The sequence below is a fragment of the Gossypium arboreum genome, chromosome 4, assembly GCF_025698485.1.
Source record: "Gossypium arboreum isolate Shixiya-1 chromosome 4, ASM2569848v2, whole genome shotgun sequence".
Taxonomy (NCBI): Eukaryota; Viridiplantae; Streptophyta; class Magnoliopsida; order Malvales; family Malvaceae; genus Gossypium; species Gossypium arboreum.
The window spans coordinates 98583565-98591984 of NC_069073.1; positions in this window are offsets into that span (position 1 = coordinate 98583565).

Sequence of the window (8420 nt, forward strand, 5' to 3'; positions counted from 1 at the left end):
CTCAACCTCAAAATAATCCCTATAGTAACACTTACAATGCAGGATGGAGGAACCACCCAAATTTCTCATGGGCAGGCCAAGGGAATTAGAGACCACCACCACTTCCAAGCTTCCAACAACCAACTTACAAACAAGAGAAAAAGCCGAACCTTGAGGAGATGCTAACAAAATTCATCTTGGCTTCAAAAACTCGTTTCCAGAATACCGAGACAGCACTTAAGAATCAACAAGTGTCGATCCAAGGGCTCGAAACTCAGATAGGCCAGCTCGCTAAATTGATATTTGAACGACCACAAGGTAGCCTACCGAGTAACACTAAATCTAACCCAAGAGTGCAGCTCAATGCAATTACCATTCAAGATGAGGAAGGGTTAGTTGCACCTGAACCAGAACCGAGGCAAGAAACTGTGGTAAGTAAAGGTAAAGGTGAGGTGGACCACAATGACCAAAAACAGGTAAGTAAAAAGTACAAACCACGTGTACCATACCCCAATGCGACAAGGAAAGACCACTTAGACGAACAATTCGGTAAATTCCTTAAACTTTTAAAGAAATTGCATATTAAATTACAGTTTATTGAGGCTCTTTCACAGATGCTGAACACAGTCAAATTTTTAAAGGAGCTTTTAGCAAATAAACGAAAGTTAGACGAGGCGTCGCATGTGGAGATGAATGCAGTTTGCTCAGCCATTTTGCAGAATAAGCTGGCCAACAAATTGAAAGATCCAGGGAGTTTTACGATTCCTTGTTTAATTGGTAGCTTAGATGTTAATAATTCCTTGGCTGATTTAGGGGCTAGTATCAATGTCATGCCTTACAAAATGTTTAAGAAACTAGGTCTTGGGAAACCCAAACAAACTAGGATAAGCATTCAATTAGCAGATAAAACAATCAGATTTCCTAGGGTATTATTGAAGATATACTCATTAAAATTGACAAATTTATATTCCTAGTTGATTTCGTTATTCTAGACATAGAGGAGGATAGTAACATGCCTTTAATTTTAGGGAAGCCCTTTTTAGCAACTGCTAGAATGATAATTGATGTTGGTACAGGTGAACTCACACTTCATGTGGGTGATGAAACAATCACTCTTCAAGATCGTAATTCAAGTAACACATCAAATATCGAGGGTGATTGTATAAATCGTACTACTAATACTGAGCATGTGGTGAAAACTTCTTTATAGGAAACATGCTCGAAGAGCACACATGAGCTATGTTCGAGTAACGACAAGGGACCTATCTATGAAGAATGAAGGCTACGAGTTGAGGAACTAGATGAATGGCGGACACATAAGTCGAGGACACACGATAAACCAAAACCATGCCATGACGAGCTCAATATCTCACCAAATCAACTCAAGGTTGAAGACAAAGTACTACTAGATGCAGTAGACCCTCGAATTTCCACCTCTAAACCTAATGGAGGAATCTCTCTTACGGTACTTAGCATTTTCCCGTATGGCACAGTCGAGGTAATTCATCCCAAATTCAGTACGTTCAAGGTAAATAATACTAGTCTAAAACCTTATTTTGATGAAATTGATAGCAGGGATGAGGAGTGTAAACTCCTCGAGCCACCATGACTATGTGAAATCGAGGTAAGTCGAGCTTAGACTATAAATAAGTGCCTATCGGGAAGCAACCCAAGCATTGATGGTGTTAACTTCTTTAAATTTTAGTTTTTAACATTTAATTCACTGACTGAGTGACTGAACACAGGATTTCCAGAACCACACGGCCAGGCACACGGGCGTTCCTTAGGCAGTGCCCATACTACGGGAGGCAACACTGCATTGTGATACGGCCGAGTGAAAACAGAGCAAAAACATTTCCCCAACACGGGATTGGATAAGTTGCCACGACCGTACAACATGGTCGTGGGCAAACCTGTCAAATTAACACGGGCGTGCGACACGCCCGTGCCCACTGACCGTGGTTGAACGTGTCAAAACAACACGAGCGTGCACCTGCATACACAGGCGTGGGAGAAGCAAACGAAGAATGACACGGCCGTGCAACATGGCCGTGTGCACCAATGCGCCCAATTTCGAAAACCACGAAATACACAAGTTGAAATGAGGGCATACGGACGTGCCCCATGGTCGTGTGCCTCAATCTCTTTATAAACACCTATTATTTTTTATTTTATTTTTATCTTTATTTATAATTTGAAATTACTTTTTATTTCCCTTTAATACTATTTTTATTTTATAATTTTAATTTGGCTATTTCTTTACGAGTAAATATTGTTTCTTTATATTTTTTAAAAGAAGTTCCTGATTCTATCATAGTTATAAAGAGCTCCAAAGCTCACTATTACTTATGAACTTTCAACTCCACTGGAAAAGGTTCTCTACGACTACCATGTCTTGTCCGACCACCACGATACCCTCTTTTTCTGGGCACTGTGGTTGTGGAACCCAACCTCTACCACCACCGGAGTATCCTCCTCCAATCTCATCATTGCCTTGGCTGATTATTCTCCATACCTCCAATTCAAGGATTTCATTCATCATTCAGGAAGTTTCACTTCTCTCCCTATCTTATGATCTTATATCTATATCATCGTCAATCTAACTTTGTACATTGAGGGAAATGTACATCTTAAGTGTGGGGGGTTGTTTATATCTTTATCAGAAAAATCCCTAAATTTTGTCTTATTCTCATGTGATCTTTTCACATCAGTATTAGAATGAATTTCGATTAATTTATGATCTTTATTGATATGTCTTGAATTAAAACACAGGCATTCATGCATTGATGGTTTAAACTTTAAGGAATTAGAGATCAAGCATGATAAGTTGATTTTTGAAAAAAAATTAAAAAAATAAAAAATATTTAGGTTGTTTCCCCAAGTTTAGGTATTATCTTAAGTTGAAATTCACAGGTTAAACATCAAAAAGCCATATTTGTGTGAGATCTTGAACCTTTAAGAGCATCTATTATTTCTTTCATGCTCACTTTTATTGTTGCTTTGAGTGCGTCAATCTTGATTCGTTATTCTAGAACTTGCTTGATTATGCATGTCAAGACCACACCATTTGATTTGATATGATGAGACGATAAAGGCACTTAGGTTTAACCCACTCACTCCATAAAAGCCTACCTTCACAATTAACTCTTAATGAACCCCCTTGAGCCTAACAACCCATTCATTGATTTACCCTCAACATTAACCCTTAACCCATTATTGTTGAAATCCTCTAAATTAATTTGATCCTTATTTTTTTCGAGATTTGATTTGAGTAAATTACTTAGCTATATTTTATTTTTGATAGATAGCCTATGTTATTTGACTTGTTCTTAAAAAAAAATACAATACATACATATATATTAGTAGTAATTCGTCATTTTTTTTAGCTTAAGTGTTAATTCCATATTCTGAGAAGAAGCTCACTTGTATTCAATTAATGATTAGTTATTTTTCTAGTTAGGTAATTTTTCAATTCAATCTCTATTTTAACCTTTTCTTTCAGCTTGTGACCACGCCCCCTAACCAAATCCACGTTACAACCCTCTAAAGACCTTTTGACTGACGTATCATCTCAATATATAGTGGTGGAGATTTGATTTTCATGCAAGCCTATGGTGATAACTTTTCATATTGACTAATAAGTGCTTCATTTATTGTCCTTAAACACCTCGAGTGATTTGAGTGAATCTTTAGTGAGGATGTTAAACTTTGTGATATTTTGAATCAAAGGTAATCACTTAAATGAGGGGAGACACCTATGTTTTCATAATAAAATGCTCAACTTAGAATGTTTGAAACTTTGATGTTCTTTTAGTTGAATTCTCAATGTATGATTACTTATGGTTTATTTTGATATATTATCGACAGGGATTATAATTTGAGAAGAATTTATTTTGATTATGAGTTGAGGATTTTGCTTGAGGACAAGCAAATGCTTAAGTGTGGTATTTGATAAACCGTAATTTATGCATATTTTTATCACATGCTTAGCACATTTATGAATGATTTCTCCTTAGATTTGGTGAATTCAATGCTCCTAATTCTTTAATTTCATGTTTTATACTTAGGTGAGCATAGGAGGGCAAAAAGAGCGAGAAACGGCCCAAAAATGGAAAAAAATAAGCCAACGTGGGAAATTAGCACGGCCTAGAATTCCTCACATGGGTAGACCATACGTCCGTGCCTATTTAACAGCCTTGAGCACGGTCTTGAATAAATCGCACACGGGTGTGCCCCTATCGAGCCCAAGTTTAGTCCTATTCGGAAAACGCTACTTTTGAGGGCTTTTAGGCATTCTAAAGCCTATTTAAACACCTAATAAGGCACTTAGAAGAGGACACATAGAGTAGGAGGCAAGACATTACTCAAGGAAAGCTAATTGATCCATCTCAGAAGTCGGATTCATCGTCAAGACTGAAGATCTTGCTTCAATTCCCTTCAGGAGTTTTGGGTTTTCTTTATGTTTTGTTATCTTTATTCTTTTGAGATGTTTTCTTTCATAATTATGAACTAAACCCACTAAATACCTAAGGGGAATTAAACCTAAGACAGATCTTGTTATTATTATCTGAATTGTATGATAAATATTTGACTTGTTCTTAATTATGTGTTCTTAATTCTTGTTTTAATATTCCAGGATATTGATTCAAGTTAATGCGCTTATTTAGAGGAGAAAAAGTCCCTGTCTAAGAGTAAATTTGTCATAATTAAGCGGAGTTGATTGCACGCCTAGAGATAGGGTGACAAGATTTTACCGGATTAGGGTGAAACCTAATAAGAGAGTCCATAGATCGAGTTAGTGCAACACTAGGGTGTTAATTAGAAAGAGATTTCAATTAATCAACCTAGGGTTAGACATTATTAGTCTCGAGAGAGATAATAATATAACTTAGAGATTTCTACGGATCAAGTCAAATGAATAAATGGTCTGATTCAGAGTCAAACTAGCACAGGTGCTTTAATCAACAAGGCTTTTAATCTATCAAAACTCTGCCGACGTTAATCAAACCACTCGAATTTTACATCTTTTTGTAGCAATCAAGTCATCGAAGAAGCTATCATTGAAAACCTTTTAACAAACCTTCAATAATAGTAGACTAATCTCAGAAAACTTCTGACTTCAGACATATTTTTCGGTGGTTTCCAATTAATAATAACTGAGATTGTACTCAAATCTACCCTGATACCTTCTACAGACACTATATGCCCAAGGAAACTGACTTCCTAAAGCCAAAATTCACACTTACTGAATTTGGCATATAGTTGTTTCTCACATAAAGTTTGCAGCACAATTCTTAAATGATCAGTATGCTCATTTTCATCTCGGGAATATACCAAAATATCATCAATAAACACCACCACAAATCTATCTAGATACAGTCTGAGAATTCTATTCATTAAACCCATGAATACTGCAGGTGCATTAGTCAGGCCAAATAGCATCACAAGAAACTCATAGTGCCCGTACCTGGTTCTAAAAGCTGTCTTCGATACATCTAAGTCTTTCACTCGTAACTGATAGTATCCAGAACAGATATCTATTTTAGAGAACATAGTGGCACCTTTCATTTGATCAAACAGGTCATCAATTCGAGGCAATGGATACTTGCTTTTTATTGTGACTTTGTTAAGCTGTCTGTAATCAATACATAACCTCAGAGATCTATCTTTCTTTTTTACAAATAAAATCGGTGCAGCCTAAGGCGAAAAATTGGGTTGAGCAAATCCTCTGTCAATAAGTTCTTACAACTGTGCTTTCAACTCTTTTAATTTCGTTGGGGCCATTCTATAAGGTGCTATTGATATTGGAGTTGTTCCTAGAGGAAGATCTATAGAAAATTCCACCTCTCTAACTAGCGATAATCCAGGTAGTTCTTTCAGAAATACATCAGGAAATTCACAAACAACTGGTACTGACTTATATTTTGATCCTGATACTTTAGTATCCAACACATATACAAGATAAGTATCATACCCTTTTCTGACACATTTCTGTGCTGATATTGCTGAAATCAGATTAGACAACCCATCCAGTTTATAGATTCAACCCGGAGCAATTCACCATTCTGACATTTTAACACAATGTATTTCTGTTTATATTTTACCACTGCATCATGTTGGGTTAACCAATCTATTCCCAAAATTACATCAAATTCATCAAAGGGTAGCAACATCAGATCAGCCAAGAAATAATAACCCTTTACCATTAACAGACAACTTTTACAAATTATCTACCATCACAAACTGGCCCAGGGGATTTGAGAATTTAACGACGAATTCAGTGGATTCAACAGATAAATTTTTAACAGACACTAAATTCATGCACATGTATGAATGTGTTGAACCAAGATCAATCAAAGCGGTTATATTAGTATCAAGAAGAGAAAATGTACCAGTAATGACACTTGGTATAGAGGCATCTTCTCTTGCACGAATAGCATATGTCCTTGCCGGTGCTCGTGCTTTAGACTTAACTGTTGAATCTTTTGTTGCACCTCGAATACCACAAACATTTTCAAAGTGACAGGGTGGTCTAGCTCTCGAGCTAGGGTTACTTGGTTTCAGAATCTGAACAATATCATTTTCAATCCTTTTTAGACAATCTTTAAGATAATGGTCAAGAGAACCGCATTTATAGTAGGCTTCACTTCTCATACGGCACTCCCTAAAATGAAATTTATTGCAATGTTTGCATCTAGGTTTAGGGTTACCAACATTTCCAACACTCGTTATAGATGGAGATGGAGATCTCAGATTAGAGAGTTGAAAGCCTCGTTCTATTCCATAATACCCCGTAAATGTAGTAGAACGATTATGGTATTTCTTTGATTTCTTTGAAGCAGATGCTTGTGACTTCCCCATAAATCTCTTACTAGTAATTCGAACTTCTCTCTTTGCTTGCCTCTTCTCTTTGCTTAATTCCTCAACTTTGTGTGCCCGATCAGCCAGTACTACAAATTCCCTTTATTCAAGAATTTCTTTCAATAGCTTGATGTCTTCATTTAATCCTTCTTCAAAACGTTTACACATATCAGCCTCAGTCGGAACCCATTCTCTGGCATACTTGCTTAACCGAATGAATTCCCGCTCGTATTCAGATACTATCATATTTCCTTGTTTAAGCTTTAGAAATTCTTTCTTTTTCTGGTCCAAAAATCTTTCGCTAATATACTTCTTTTTGAATTCTGTTTAGAAAAACTCCCATTAACATTTTCCCTTGGCAAAACAAAAATCAAAGTATCCCACCACTGATAAGCTATGTCTTTCACCAGTGATATAGTACATTTTAGGCGCTCAACTGGTGTGCATGATAATTCATCCAAAACCCTGATTGTATTCTCTAACCAAAATTTAGCCATTTTTGGATCATCTTCAGCAGTAGCCCTAAATTCTTTGGCTCCATATTTACGGATTTTATCTACCGGAGGCTTACCAATTCTAACAGGTTCAACACCTTGTGGCATGTCAGGAACCGATTGAGGAGTAGGAGGGGGAGGTTGTTGTACAGCAGGATTTATGCTTATGAATACTGTGAACCATTCATTCATCATTTGGAAGAAGGTTTCTTTTGCCTCCTCACTTCGGCCCTCAGATACGGGCCTTCTACTACTACTAGATGTAGCCCTTTGAACTGAAGCTTGAGTAGTGCTCTCAGCTTCCTCAGATTCAGCTCTAGCTTGGTTGGATGACATTACTATATGAAAAACATGTTTAAAATGGTCAGGAGATATCACACTATCACAAATTATATAATGGTATGTATAGCTAAACTCGTACTGGCTACGTTAGTCCGAGAATCAACTAAACTGTAGCTCTGACACTAATAAATATAACACCCCTAACCCGTATCTGTAGCTAGAATAGGGTTACAGAGCATTACTAGAGTTTATAGATCAATCAAAGTTCATTTATGTAGTTTACTATTCATTTTCAAAAATCAATCACAATCAATCATAATGTCCCTTATATGGGTCCTTGAGGCCCAAAATACATATTATAATCGAGTCGAGACTAAACCGAGATTACAAAAATTTTTTCTCGAAATCTCAAAATTTTTCTTAGGTGCAGAAGACACACGCCCGTGTGGCTAGGCCGTGTGGCTCACATAGCCAATGACACGCCTGTGCCCCAGGTCGTGTGCGCATTCGATGTGAGTTCTAGCCCGTGTCCTTACCGTGTAACTCTCTAACTTGGGTCACATGGCCAGCCACACGCCTGTGTGCTAGACCGTGTGGACAAAATAATTTTCAAAAATTAGATGCAGGGGTTACACAGCCAAGACACACACCCGTGTCTCTGCCCATGTGCTCAATTCTGAGCATTCTATTTCTCGATTTTTAATATGTAGGGGACACACGGCCAAACCACACGCTCGTGCGCATGGCTGTGTGTCACAACGGTTGAGGTCCGTGTGGACAAAATAACACCATTTTTCTAAGCCT